The following is a 15,253-nucleotide window of genomic DNA, read 5'->3' as shown; positions in this document are numbered from 1 at the left end:
TTTAAAAACCATTCCCCAGGATGACTGTACTGCAAAAATTGCATAACATGAGGGAAAAATAAAAATAAAACAGCCAGACTTTTGGAAAACTCAGTGGCAGGAAACTGTCAAAGAACCTTCTTAGCCCAACGACAGTATTTAGTATTAGTATTTAATATTATATTAAATTGTATTTAGTAATTTAGTATTCTTAGCCCAACGACAGTGTGCCAGGAGGAAAACAACTAAATCACCCAACTCCTGAGGTCCATGGTATCTCTCCTGAGAATACTGCCTCTCTGAGGGCAAAGCCAGAGGGACAGATACTCCCTCACCAGGCCTTCTCTACTGGATCTGCTTGCACAGTGCGCCATCCTCCCTACAGCCACCAGATGCTGGCCAAAGAGTGCTCTTCTGCTGTTAGATCCCCACTGCCCAAGTACATTGGCAGCAGCAGAGCTCTGGAACGCAGCAAAGGGCCAGGCATCAGCACGCTCCGTCTCTCTGTAGCACACCTGCTGGAAATGAAACAAATATCAGTTTTTAAAACAATCGGGTGAGCACTATCCCTACCCTTCCCCGTATGCACTATTGTGCTAAGCAATACAGTTGAAAAAGAACAGGGAAAACAGCTGAATCTTTGCCAAACACCCAGCAGTGCATATGGCTCCAAAAAGGAAGCGTGCCATGACAGCCTGTGCCACATCTTGCCTTGCAATGCTGATGCTCTTCTCCACAGTGCTGACAGCAGCCGAGGCTGCACATACTCACAGAAACAATTTCAACTGCTGCTGCCAAGACTGCCTTGCATTTGCAGGAAAAAGTCCTCACTTGCACTGCCAAACTTCTGCAACAACACTTCTGGGAGAAGGAAGTGCAGCTCCTTTTGCCAAGGGAACAGAAGCGCCGCTGGCTTTGAAGAGCAGAGCTGCCGAAGGCACTACTTCGAGCTCCCAGCACTGTCCTCCTTGCACCGGTGACAAAGGATCAACACCGCCTGGAAGCAAGGAATCCTTTTCTGCGCTAAGCATTCTTATTCTGCAGCGAGCCGAACTATGCTCCACAGACGGGCATTTGGCAGCCATTGGCTTTGCCTTACAAGAGACATTCCTCAGGATCATCTTGAAACTCACTTGACAGAAACCACCCCGACTGCCTGGAGCACGACTGTAGACGACTTGGCTCAGGCCAGAAGCTCAGGGCAGGTTACCGAGACACCTCTTGCAGCAGGCCACCAGCAGCCTCTGTCACTGCTCGCAGGCTTCCAAGAACCTTCCATCAGTCTTACCCTCCAGCAGGCAGAACCCCCCTGCCTCCTCCCAGTTATGCCTTCTCTTGTGACTGGCAGCCCAAACCGGCCTATGTGTCTGGCTTATGCAGTTGCCATGGGAACAAGAAATCCCTCCACGTGCAACACACTGGGGGCCGACATTTTGTGGCGGGGAGGGAGCGCTCATCTCACAGTGCCTCTCTGATTGGCTGCGTGCTGTTCGAGCCACGTGCCCTGTGTTCGCCCGCTGATTGGTGGCCCGCTGCCTTTCGGCCGGGAAGCGCTAAATGTGAAAATACCTATCTACGATACGCGCAGTGTGTGTGTGTACGGACACGTGTATGTATATCCACAAATAAATGCAAATATGTGTAAATATATACAGTGGTTTTCTACACAGACACACTATTTATATACATGTATACATTTTTTGCTTACCTGTAATCGCATATGCATATTTGCATTTCTAAAAACACAGAAACAGTACTGCACGTGTGCAGTATTGTTTTAAGCAACAAAGTCAAAAAAGCAAGGGGCAAACGGCTGAATCTGTGGATAAGACCCAGCAGGTTATATGGCTCCTGAAAAGAAGCATGCAATGACAGCCTGTGCCATGCAGCCCAAACCGGCCTATGCGTTTAGCTTATGCAGTGGTCCATGGAAACAGGAAGTCCCTCCACGTGCAACACACTGGGGGCCGACATATTGTGACGGCCACCATTTTGTGATGGCCGACATTTTGTGGCAAGGGGGGAGCGCTCATCTCACAGTGCTCCTCTGATTGGCTGCGTGCTTTTCGTACCACGTACCTAGTGGAGCACATAATAAAGTTTGTGAATAAAAGTGGACTTTTGGACCCTGTCCTCTCAAATTGCTCCAGGAGCAGTGCCAAGCTTTTGGAAACCAGAGCACCTGTCTGCCTGCATGGAGGCCAGCAAGGGCTCCTATGGGCCCGTCGCAGCACCAGGGTGTTGCAGATGCCACCAGCTCGGGTCATGTTATTTTGGGGCACAGGGTGAGAGCAGGCAGGCTGGTGTCAGTGACAGCACCTGTGAGTCCGGTGCCTGCTTCAGGGGTTCAGGTTATGCAGCAGCAAAGGGCAAAAAGTCTTAAAAGAGATGATAGGGAAGGTAAGCCAGGACCCCAGAAGGGCCTGGCAAGTGAAAAACCAAAGTACCAAAACAACAACAACAACAAAATCCACAATGATTTTCTGTGAGAACTGTAAGGTCTTTCTAGAAAGATACGGTGATAAGATAAGGAAGGAAGGAAACAAAGAAAGAAGTGAAGAAAAAAGGAAGGAAGGAAAAAAGGAAACAAGGAAGGAAAGAAATAAGGAAGGAAACAGGGAGGGAAGGAAACAGGGAAGGAAACAGAGAAGGAAACAGTCAGGGAATGAGGGAAGAAGGAGGGAGCGAAGGAAGGAAGGAGGGAAGGAGAGAAGAAAGGGAGGAAGGGAGGGAGGAAGAGAGGGAGGAGGGAGGGAGGGAGGAAGGAGGAATGAAGGAAGGAAGGAAGGAAGGAAGGAAGGAAGGAAGGAAGGAAGGAAGGAAAGAAAGAGAAAGGAAGGAAACAAGAAAGAAAGAAAAAGAGAAAGAAAGAAATAGAAAGGAAGGAAAGAAAGAAAGAAAGAAAAAGAAGAAAGAAAAGAAAAAGAAAAAAAGAAAAAGAAAAAGAAATAGAAAAAGAAAAAGAAAAAGAAAAAGAAAAGAAAAAGAAAAAGAAGAAAGAAAGATAGGAAGGAAAGGAAGGAAAGAAAGAAGAAGAAGAAAGAAAGAAAGAAAAGAAGAAAGAAAGAAAGAAGGAAGAAAGAAAGAAGAAGGAAAGAAAGAAAGAAGAAAAGAAAGAAAGAGAAAGAAGAAGGAGGAAAGGAGAAGAAAGAAAGAGAGAAACAGAAGGAAAGAAAGACAAGAAAGAGAGAAATAGAGAAAGAAAGAAAGAGAGAGAAAGAAAGAGAAGAAAGAGAGAAAAGAAAGGAGTAAGAAAGGAAGAAAGGAAGAAGGAAACAGAAGAAAGAGAGCAAGAAAGAGAAATAGAGAAAGAAAGAAAGAAGAAAGAAAGAGAGAGAGAAAGAGAGGAAAGAAAAAGAAAGAAAGGGAAAGAAAGAAGAAGGAAGGAAGGAAAGGAAGGAAAAGGAAGGAAAGGAAGAAAGAAGGAAGAAAGGAAGAAAGGAAGAAGGAAGAAAGGAAGAAAGAAGAAAGGAAGAAAGAAAGAAAGAAAAGAAGAAGAAAGAAAGAAAGAAAGAAAGAAAGAAAGAAAGAAAGAAAGAAAGAAAGAAAGAAAGAAAGAAAAAGAAGAGAGACATAAGAAGTGTTGCCGTTTTGCTGCAGCCTGGGTTACCAGCAGAGGGCGGCGTTGCACTGTGCAGAGATCATTTTAACACCGACTTGCTGGGCTTGGGAGAGGCCACAGGTTCCCTAGGGACGCAAATTATAGCCGTGTGCTCCAACTTCCATTAAACTAACAAACAAAAACAAAAGAAAAACAAATAATAAATAACAATGAAAATCTAAATAATTCAGCTTCCCATTCCTCACAGTTAAACTAACCCAAACTTGAAGATGAGAGACAGATGCCTGCTGCAAGTTTTATTCCATTACAGTATTGCCTCCTCATCTGCAATTTTTTTTAACTTTCCCCAACAACAGCAACTCGTTGCTCTACCACCAGCTCAAAGACATAAACCACAGTGTTTCTGTAAAATTGAAACTTTACAAGACTAGGTGAACACATGCAATGTCATGTCATTCCCTGTGAATGTACAAGAGACGGAGAGGTAGAAAACCTGCAAACATCCATCAGAAATACTACATCACTGTTGACTATTATGTAACTCTTCTCTCTGGTAATTGAAAGTATCAGGTAAAGAAGGAAAGGAGGAAAGGAAGAACACAGAAAGGAAGGAAGGAAGGAAGGAAGAAACGGAGAAAGGAAGGAAGGAAGGAAGGAGAGAAAGAAAGAGAAAGAAAGAGAGAAAGAAGAGAGAAAGAGAAAGAGAGAAAGAGAAGAAAGAAAGAAAGAGAAGAAAGAAAGAAAGAAAGAAGAGAAAGAGAAAGAAAGAAAGAAAGAAAGAAAGAAGGAAAGAAAGAAAGAAAGAAAGAAAGAAAGAAAGAAGAAAGAAAGGAAAGAAAGAGAAGGAAGGAAGGAAGGAAAGAAGGAAGGAAGGAAGGAAGGAAGGAAGGAAGGAAGGAAGGAAAGGAAAGGAAGGAAGGAAAGGAAAGAAAGAAAAGAAAGAAAGAAAGAAGAAAGAAAGAAAGAAAGAAAGCAAGATAGGAAGGAAGGAAGAAGGAAGGAAGGAAGGAAGGAAGGAAAGAAAGTAAAAGAAAGAAAGAAAGAAAGAAAGAAAGAAAGAAAGAAAGAAAGAAAAAGAAAGAGAGAGAAAAGAGAGAAAAGAGAAAGAAAGCAAGAAAGAGAGAAAGAAATAGAAATATAGAGAAAGAAAGAAAGAGAAAGAAAGAGGGAGAAAGAGAGAAAGAAAAAGAAAAAAAGTAAAGAAAGAAAGAAAGAAAGAAGGAAAGAAAGAAAGAAAGAAAGAAGGAAAGAAAGAAAGAAAGAAAAAAAAGGAAGAGAGACATAAGAAATGTTGCCGTTTTACTGCAGCCTGGGTTACCAGCAGAGGGCGGCGTTGCACTGTGCAGAGATCATTTTAACACCGACTGCTGGGCTTGGGATGAGGCCACAGGTTCCCTAGGGACGCAAATTATAGCCGTGTGCTCCAACTTCCTTTAAACTAACAACAAAAACAAAGAAAAAACAAATAATAAATAACAATGAAAATCTAAATAATTCAGCTTCCCATTCCTCACAGTTAAACTAACCCAAACTTGAAGATGAGAGACAGATGCCTGCTGCAAGTTTTATTCCATTACAGGTATTGCCTCCTCATCTGCAATTTTTTTTAACTTTCCCCAACAACAGCAACTCGTTGCTCTACCACCAGCTCAAAGACATAAACCACAGTGTTTCTGTAAAATTGCAACTTTACAAGACTAGGTGAACACATGCAATGTCATGTCATTCCCTGTGAATGTACAAGAGACGGAGAGGTAGAAAACCTGCAAACATCCATAGAAATACTACATCACTGTTGACTATTATGTAACTCTTCTCTCTGGTAATTGAAAGTATCAGGTAAAGAAGGAAAGGAGGAAAGGAAGAAAACGAGAAAGGAAGGAAGGAAGGAAGAAACGGAGAAAGGAAGGAAGGAAGGAAGGAGAGAAAGAAGAGAAAGAAAGAGAGAAGAGAAGAAAGAGAGAAAGAGAAAGAGAATAAAGAGAAAGAAAGAAAGAAAAGAGAAAGAAAGAAAGAAAGAAAAAAGAGAAAGAGAAAGAAAGAAGGAAAGAAAGAAAGAAAGAAAGAAAAGAAGAAAGAAAGAAAGAAAGAAAGAAAAGAAGGAAAGAAAGAAAGAAAGAGAAAGGAAGGAAGAAAGAAAGAAAGAGAAAGGAAGGAAGGAAGGAAGGAAGGAAGGAAGGAAGGAAGAAGGAAAGAGAAAGGAAGGAAGGAAAGCAAGAAAGAAAGAAAGAGAAAAAAGAAGAAAGAGAAAGAGAAGGAAAGAAAAGAAAGAAGAAAGAAAGAAAGACAAAAAAGAAGAAAGAAAAAGAAAAAGAAAAAAGAAAAGAAAAAGAAAAAGAAAAAAGAAAAAGAAAAAGAAAAAGAAAGATAGGAATTAAGGAAGGAAGGAAGAAGGAAGGAAGGAAAGAAGGTAAAAGAAAGAAAGAAAGAAAAGAAAGAAAAGAAGGGAAAGAAAGAAAGAAAAGAAAAAGAAAGAAAAGAAGAAAGAAAGAAGAGAAAAATGAGAGAAACAGAGAAAGAAAGCAAGAAAGAGAGAAAGAAAATAGAGAAAATAGAGAAAGAAAGAAAGAAAGAAAGAGGAGAAAGAGTGAAAGAAAAAGAAAGAAAGGAAAGAAAGAAGGAAAGAAGGAAAGAAGGAAAGAAGGAAAGAAGGAAAGAAAGAGAAGAAAGAGAAGAAAGAAGAAAGAAAGAAAGAAAGAAAGAAAGAAAGAAAGAAAAGAAAGAAAGAAAGAAAGAAAGAAAGGAAGAAAGAAAGAAAGAAAGAAGAGAGACATAAGAAGTGTTGCCGTTTTGCTGCAGCCTGGGTTACCAGCAGAGGGCGGCGTTGCACTGTGCAGAGATCATTTTAACACCGACTTGCTGGGCTTGGGAGAGGCCACAGGTTCCCTAGGGACGCAAATTATAGCCGTGTGCTCCAACTTCCATTAAACTAACAAACAAAAACAAAAGAAAAACAAATAATAAATAACAATGAAAATCTAAATAACTCAGCTTCCCATTCCTCACAGTTAAACTAACCCAAACTTGAAGATGAGAGACAGATGCCTGCTGCAAGTTTTATTCCATTACAGTATTGCCTCCTCATCTGCAATTTTTTTTAACTTTCCCCAACAACAGCAACTCGTTGCTCTACCACCAGTTCAAAGACATAAACCAGAGTTTTTCTGTAAAACTGAAACTTTACAAGGACTAGGTGAACACATGCAATGTCATGTCATTCCCTGTGAATGTACAAGAGACGGAGAGGTAGAAAACCTGCAAACATCCACAGAAATACTACATCACTGTTGACTATTATGTAACTCTTCTCTCTGGTAATTGAAAGGATCAGGTAAAGAAGGAAAGGAGGAAAGGAAGAAACACAGAAAGGAAGGAAGGAAGGAAGAAACGGAGAAAGGAAGGAAGGAAGGAAGGAAGGAAGGAAGGAAGGAAGGAAGGAAAGAAAGAAAGAAAGAAAGAAAGAAAGAAAGAAAGAAAGAAGAGAAAGAAAGAGAAAGAAAGAAAAGAAAAAGAGAGAAGAGAGAAAGAGAGAAAGAGAGAAAGAGAGAAAGAGAGAAAGGAGAGAGAAAGAAGAGAAAGAGAGAAAGAAAAGAAAGAAAGAAAGGAAGAAAGGAAGAAAGGAAGAAAGGAAGAAAGGAAGAAAGGAAGAAAGGAAGAAAGAAAGAAAGAAAGAAAGAAAGAAGGAAAGAAAGAAAGAAGGAAAGAAAGAAAGAAAGAAAGAAAAGAAAGAAAGAAAGAGAAAAAGGAGAGAAGAGAAAGAGAGAGAAGAAAGAGAAAGAGAGATAGAGAAAAAGAAAGAAAGAAAGAAAGAAAGAAAGAAAAGAAAGAAAGAAAGAAAGAAAGAAAGAAAAAGAAAGAAAGGAGGAAAGGAGGAAAGAAGAAAGAAAGAAAGAAACTTTCTTCATTTTAGCAAGATGTTGCAGCCCTGGTATAGAACCTGGATTTGGAAGGATGCCATATATGTGCTCACATGCTCAAGTATCGGGCTACTGAAGAACACCGAAACAACCAGCAGGTGGATCCGGCTGTTAATGCTGAAGTGGCTGAGGTGGATCTGGACTGGCAACAGAAGGGTGAATTATTTATAGGTCCGTGGGTCCATGACACCTCAGGCCATCAAGGAAGAGATGAAACGTATAGGTGGGCTTGTGATTGAGCGATGGTCCTCACCATGGACGGTACTGGACAGTTTATTCAGGATTCTGAAACACGTGCTGCAATCAAGCAAGCCAAATGGTTAAAGCCTCTCAGGTATGGAGGACAATGGCTGAAATATAACTGTGGGGAAGTCTGGCAGATTGATTATATCACACTCCCTCAAACCTGCAACAGCAAGCGCCATGTACTTACAATGGTGGAAGCAACCACCAGATGGCTGGAAACACACCCTGTGCCCCGTGCTACTGCCCACAACACTTGGAAAGCAAGTCCTATGGCGACATGGCCCCCCGTGAAGAACTGAGTCAGACAACGGACTTATTTCTGAAACAACCTCATAGACACCTGGGCCAAAGAGCGCAGTATTGAGTGGGTATATCACATCCCCTATCATGCACCAGCCTCCAGGAAAATCGAGCATATAATGGTCTGTTAAAGAGCGCACTGAAGGTAGAGGGAGCTGGGACATTCAAAAATTGGCATACACATTTGGCAAAGGCCACCTGGTTAGTCAACACTAGGGGTTCTGCCAACCAAGCCAGACCCGCCCAGTCAAACCTGTTACGTACTGTAGAAGGGAATAAAGTCCCTGTAGTGCACATAAAAAGCACTCAGGGTCAGACAGTCTGGGCTATTCCTGGCTCAGGCAAAGGCAAGCCCATCCATGCGACTGCGTTTGCTCAAGGACCTGGGTGCACTTGGTGGGTAGTGTGGAAGGATGGGGAAGTCTGATGTATTCCTCAAAGGGATTTAATGTTGGGTGAGAATAGCCCATGATTTGAATTGCGTGATGTTAATTACTATATAATACCGTAGGTCATCACTACTATAATTGCTATATGTCGTGTTCGTGGTGTTACAATAACAGTCACCCAGATAATGATGAATGAATTATGATAAAACTGGACGAGCACCGCGGTGTGATGGAATCACAACAAGCTTCAGCATGTGACGATCCAACACCTCACACCATCTCTTCTGCGCTGAAAGATTTTTGTGACAAATGGAGCCCAAAGTCATTCACAGACTAAACAAACTCAGTGGACATCTCATATACATATATGAAAAGTGGTGATTAATTGGAAAATACTGGAAAGTGCGGAACCTGAGCATGACATAAACGGTGTGGAATAAGGGGTTGGTATTGTCCTGGTTTCAGCTAGGTTAGGGTTCATTGTCCTCCCAGTAGCTGGTATGGTGCTGTGTTTTGGATTTAGCATGAGAATAACGCTGATAACATGCTGACGTTTTAGCGGTTGCCAAGCAGTGCTTACACTAAGCCAAGGACTTTTCAGCTTCCCATAGCACCCCACCAGCGAGGAGGCTGCGAGCGCACAAGAAGCTGGGAAGGGATTCAGTCGGGACAGCTGACCCAGGTTGGCCAAAGGGATGTCCCATACCATGTGGTGTCACGCTGAACAATTATATGGGGTAGCAGGCTGGAGTAGGAGAGGGACTGCTGCTTGGGGACAGGCTGGGCATTAGTCAGTGGGTGGTGAGCAGGTACATCACCTGCTTTGTGCATATTATTATTTCTCTTCCTTTTCTGTCCGATTAAACTGTCTTTATCTCAACCCACGAGCTTTTTATATGATCATAGCACTAGTCAAATCTATTCCTGACCAAAAGATGAAGGCGCAAGGCTTAACGAGAGCGAGGCCCTGTCTTGGTAGAGGAGAAGGAGCACAGCCCGTCAACTGCCTCTTTTAGGTTTCCAATCTCTTCTTTCTCCCCCAAACTAACTTTTTTTCTAACTTTTCTCTCACTTTGTCTTACTGAGGCTAACACTAACTCTTTCTCCTAGCACTAACCCTTTTTTCTTACTGACTGTGTCGGTCGAGACCATTTCTCAGGTGGCAAGTGGTAAGGCAATGGCATCAAGTTGCCCCAACAGAGGTTTAGATTGTCTATCGGCAAGAATTTATTCATGAAAAGGTTGGTTAGGCATTGGAACAGGCTGCCCGCAGACGTGGTGGAGTCGCCATCCCTGGAGGTAGCTAAGAGACGTGGGCATGTGGCACTTAGGGATATGGTTTAGCAATGGACTGAGAGTGCTAGCTTAATGGTTGGACACGATGATCTTAAAGGTCTTTTCCACCCCAAATAATTATATGTTTCTGGGAATTTTAAGAAATGAAGACCAAACTAAGAAACAAAGAATGGTGCCTTTTTAGTTTCTGAGCTTCCCACAATCTGATTCCCTAATAACTAACTATCTAGCAATACTGTCAGGAAAATGGTTCCTTTTACTTTACAGGGCTGGGAAATGACTTGAGATAAAATGTAGACAGACAGGTAAAGAGAATATTTTAAGGAGGTTTATCAATATCCCATATTAATAGTAACACTATTTATTTTATCACTGCCTTCTACATTACTGATCACTGTCCTAAGCCAGAACCCACTGTGCTAAGTGGTTAAATGAGTGCCTAGGGCTGAGACAACGGAATCCCTGTTTACAATCAGAACTTGTGGTTATAATGTGATCTTTATCAAGGAAAGAAAGCACCATTGGCTGAAGAGCACAACTAGTCAATATTCTTTTAATGACAGGGTGAAAAGAATTCTAAATAAATAAATACATAAAAAGTTACCACAGATAGTAAGTAGTGTAATTACATAGCCTTGTTACCTGCCTTTTCTGAAGACTTTCCCATAGTTGACATATGGAATTGCAAGCTTACCTATATGTAAAGATATATTTACTTTATTCAATAATATTTATTCCTTATAAATTTACCAAATAAATTCCTGCTGTGGGATTTTATGGTAATGCAAGCAGACAACTGGCAATGTTGCCACCCAGATTCACCATCAGAATTCACAATCAGAATGTTGCGGGAAGGGATTGTGCCGCTCTAATCTGTGCTGGTGCAGACTCCGCTTGAGTATCATATGTGGGTTTGGGCACCCCAATATAAAAAGGACTCAAACCTATCAGAGAGTGTCCAAAGGATGGCTATGCAGACGATGAAGGGTGTAGAGGGCAAGATGTATGAGGAGCAGTTGAAGTCACTTGGTTTGTTCAGCCTACAGCAGAGGAGGCTGAGGGAAGACCTCATCGTAGCCTCCGATTTCCACCCAAGGGGGAGCAGTGAGGCAGGCGCTGATCTCTGCTCTCTGGGCACAGTGACAGGACCCGAGGGAACGGCATGGAGCTGTGACAGGGGAGGTTCAGGCTGGGTGTTAGGAAAAGATTCTTCACCGAGAGGGTGGTCGGGCACTGGAACAGGCTCCCCAAGGCATGGTCACAGCACTGAGTCTGCTGGAGTTCAAGAAGCATTTGGACAGCACTCTCAGACATAGGGTCTGCTTGTTGGGTGGTCCTGTGTGGATTCTTGTGGGTCCTTCCAACTCAGGGTATTCTATGATTCTATGATTACTCTTTAACAAATTTCCAATAGCTGAGACTTCTTCCAGATGAATTTTTACTTTGATTTATATAGCTAGGAACAAGTTGTTTGTCATACCTAAGTGCCACAGTCTCCTTCTTCTGTTGAAAGACTTTGACAAATTATTATTCTTTACTAACATGTAAAAATATGCTTGGCTATATTAACTACACCTAAAAGAGACCACCTTCTTTTCTCCTTCAAGTTAATCTACAATTACAAGACGATGTCTGAAATAGCCACTTTGTGCCCTGGTCCTCTGTTATTTAGCGTAATAAAGTTTGCTTTCATATGTCAAAAAGCAGTATGAAAAAATGAAACTGGTATATGTTTGTCTAAACTGAGTAATCAAAGGATACACTCATAAGCTGTAGCTCTTGAAAGCAGGTCTAAAGAACCAAAGTAACAAAAACAATTTTGAGCTCAAGGGGTAAGATCTAACAAGGAGAATGGCTCTGCCACAAGCATGTCAGTCCACAGCTGGCTCCACTGCTGAAATTTAGGAGGCCAGAATTCATGGAAATCTGCATGATTAAAAACTGTTCCCCTGCCTTGTCAAGTACCTCACCCAGAGGGAAGCCTTGCTAGTATTTACCTAAGAGAGGCCCTATTTGTGCACTGAAGTACAGCAGTAAAAATAGAGATCCTCGGTGCTTTGGGGTCATTCAGGCCAAACACACGGTTAATCACAGAATCATAGAACCATAGAAAGGCTCGGGTTGGAAGGGACCTCAAAGATCATCTTGTTCCAATCCCCCTGCCATAGGCAGGCGTGCCACCCACTAGATCAGGTTGCTCAGGGCCTCATCCAACCTGGTCTTGGACACCTCCAGGGGTGGAGCATCCACAACCTCCCCGGGCAACCTGTTCCACTGCCTCACCACCCTCTAAGTGAAGAATTTCCTCCTAGCCTCTAATCTAAATCTCCCCTCTTTTAATTTAAAACCATTCCCCAGGATGACTGTACTGCAAAAATTGCATAACATGAGGGAAAAATAAAAAATAAAACAGCCAGACTTTTGGAAAACTCAGTGGCAGGAAACTGTCAAAGAACCTTCTTAGCCCAACAACAGTATTTAGTATTAGTATTTAATATTATATTAAATTGTATTTAGTATTTAGTATTCTTAGCCCAACGACAGTGTGCCAGGAGGAAAACAACTAAATCACCCAACTCCTGAGGTCCATGGTATCTCTCCTGAGAATGCTGCCTCTCTGAGGGCAAAGCCAGAGGGACAGATACTCCCTCACCAGGCCTTCTCTACTGGACCTGCTTGCACAGTGCGCCATCCTCCCTACAGCCACCAGATGCTGGCCAAAGAGTGCTCTTCTGCTGTTAGATCCCCACTGCCCAAGTACATTGGCAGCAGCAGAGCTCTGGAACGCAGCAAAGGGCCAGCACAGCACGCTCCGTCTCTCTGTAGCACCACCTGCTGGAAATGAAAACAAATATCAATTTTTAAAACAATCGGGTGAGCACTATCCTACCCTTCCCCGTATGCACTATTGTGCTAAGCAATACAGTTGAAAAAGAACAGGGAAAACAGCTGAATCTTTGCCAAACACCCAGCAGTGCATATGGCTCCAAAAAGGAAGCGTGCCATGACAGCCTGTGCCACATCTTGCCTTGCAATGCTGATGCTCTTCTCCACAGTGCTGACAGCAGCCGAGGCTGCACATACTCACAGAAACAATTTCAACTGCTGCTGCCAAGACTGCCTTGCATTTGCAGGAAAAAGTCCTCACTTGCACTGCCAAACTTCTGCAACAACACTTCTGGGAGAAGGAAGTGCAGCTCCTTTTGCCAAGGAACAGAAGCGCCGCTGGCTTTGAAGAGCAAAGCTGCCGAAGGCACTACTTCGAGCTCCCAGCACTGTCCTCCTTGCCACCGGTGACAAAGGATCAACACCGCCTGGAAGCAAGGAATCCTTTCTGCGCTAAGCATTCTTATTCTGCAGCGAGCCGAACATGCTCCACAGACGGGGCATTTGGCAGCCTTGGCTTTGCCTTACAAGAGACATTCCTCAGGCTCATCTTGAAACTCACTTGACAGAAACCACCCCGACTGCCTGGAGACGACTGTAGACGACTTGGCTCAGCCAGAAGCTCGGGTGGGTTACCGAGACACCTCTTGCAGCAGGCCACCAGCAGCCTCTGTCACTGCTCGCAGGCTTCCAAGAACCTTTCATCAGTCTTACCCTCCAGCAGGCAGAACCCCCCTGCCTCCTCCCAGTTACGCCTTCTCTTGTGACTGGCAGCCCAAACCGGCCTATGTGTCTGGCTTATGCAGTTGCCATGGGAACAAGAAATCCCTCCACGTGCAACACACTGGGGGCCGACATTTTGTGGCGGGGAGGGAGCGCTCATCTCACAGTGCCTCTCTGATTGGCTGCGTGCTGTTCGAGCCACGTGCCCTGTGTTCGCCCGCTGATTGGTGGCCCGCTGCCTTTCGGCCGGGAAGCGCTAAATGTGAAAATACCTATCTACGATACGCGCAGTGTGTGTGTGTACGGACACGTGTATGTATATCCACAAATAAATGCAAATATGTGTAAATATATACAGTGGTTTTCTACACAGACACACTATTTATATACATGTATACATTTTTTGCTTCCCTGTAATCGGATATACATATTTGCATTTCTAAAAACACAGAAACAGTACTGCACGTGTGCAGTATTGTTTTAAGCAAGAAAGTCAAAAAAGCAAGGGGCAAACGGCTGAATCTGTGGATAAGACCCAGCAGGTTATATGGCTCCTGAAAAGAAGCATGCAATGACAGCCTGTGCCATGCAGCCCAAACCGGCCTATGCGTTTAGCTTATGCAGTGGTCCATGGAAACAGGAAGTCCCTCCACGTGCAACACACTGGGGGCCGACATATTGTGACGGCCACCATTTTGTGATGGCCGACATTTTGTGGCAAGGGGGGAGCGCTCATCTCACAGTGCTCCTCTGATTGGCTGCGTGCTTTTCGTACCACGTACCTAGTGGAGCACATAATAAAGTTTGTGAATAAAAGTGGACTTTTGGACCCTGTCCTCTCAAATTGCTCCAGGAGCAGTGCCAAGCTTTTGGAAACCAGAGCACCTGTCTGCCTGCATGGAGGCCAGCAAGGGCTCCTATGGGCCCGTCGCAGCACCAGGGTGTTGCAGATGCCACCAGCTCGGGTCATGTTATTTTGGGGCACAGGGTGAGAGCAGGCAGGCTGGTGTCAGTGACAGCACCTGTGAGTCCGGTGCCTGCTTCAGGGGTTCAGGTTATGCAGCAGCAAAGGGCAAAAAGTCTTAAAAGAGATGATAGGGAAGGTAAGCCAGGACCCCAGAAGGGCCTGGCAAGTGAAAAACCAAAGTACCAAAACAACAACAACAACAAAATCCACAATGATTTTCTGTGAGAACTGTAAGGTCTTTCTAGAAAGATACGGTGATAAGATAAGGAAGGAAGGAAACAAAGAAAGAAGTGAAGAAAAAAGGAAGGAAGGAAAAAAGGAAACAAGGAAGGAAAGAAATAAGGAAGGAAACAGGGAGGGAAGGAAACAGGGAAGGAAACAGAGAAGGAAACAGTCAGGGAATGAGGGAAGAAGGAGGGAGCGAAGGAAGGAAGGAGGGAAGGAGAGAAGAAAGGGAGGAAGGGAGGGAGGAAGAGAGGGAGGGAGGGAGGGAGGGAGGGAGGGAGGAAGGAAGGAAGGAAGGAAGGAAGGAAGGAAGGAAGGAAAGAAAGAGAAAGGAAGGAAACAAAGAAAGAAAGAAAAAAGAGAAAGAAAGAAAGAAAGGAAGGAAAGAAAGAAAGAAAGAAAAAAAAACAAAGAAAGAAAAAGAAAAAGAAAAAGAAAAAGAAAAAGAAAAAGAAAAAGAAAAAGAAAAAGAAAAAGAAAAAGAAAAAGAAAAAAAGAAAGAAGGATAGGAAGGCAGGAAGGCAGGAAGGAAAGAAAGAAAGAAAGAAAGAAGGAAAGAAAGAAAGAAAGAAGGAAAGAAAAGAAAGAAAGAAAGAAAGAAAGAGAAAAAGAAGGAGAGAAAGAGAAAAAGAAGGAGAGAAACAGAGAAAGAGAGCAAGAAAGAGAGAAATAGAGAAGAAAGAAAGAGAGAGAAAGAAAGAGAGAGAGAAAGAGAGAAAGAAAAAGTAAAAAGGAAAGAAGGAAAGAAGGAAAGAAGGAAAGA

General features: G+C 43.2%; 1 long non-coding RNA gene across 3 annotated transcripts in view; it reads right to left on the bottom strand.

The window, feature by feature from the left end:
- Nucleotides 1-302: 302 nt before the first annotated feature.
- LOC118259489 (uncharacterized) overlaps nucleotides 303-15,253 on the bottom strand; it is a 34,171-nt gene continuing 19,220 nt past the window's right edge. For 2 of the 3 annotated variants that reach the window (XR_007709315.1, XR_007709314.1), the window contains exon 3: nucleotides 303-333. This is a non-coding gene — a long non-coding RNA (uncharacterized LOC118259489). Of the gene's footprint in view, nucleotides 334-12,361; nucleotides 12,525-12,777; nucleotides 13,251-15,253 lie in introns of those variants that run through there. The other variant, XR_004782039.2, reaches the window with a different exon arrangement.

Source organism: Cygnus atratus, chromosome Z, assembly GCF_013377495.2.
Source record: "Cygnus atratus isolate AKBS03 ecotype Queensland, Australia chromosome Z, CAtr_DNAZoo_HiC_assembly, whole genome shotgun sequence".
In the NCBI taxonomy this organism is placed as follows: domain Eukaryota; kingdom Metazoa; phylum Chordata; class Aves; order Anseriformes; family Anatidae; genus Cygnus; species Cygnus atratus.
The sequence above is the reverse complement of the archived record's forward strand: the minus strand, read 5'-3'. Positions and strand labels throughout refer to the sequence as shown.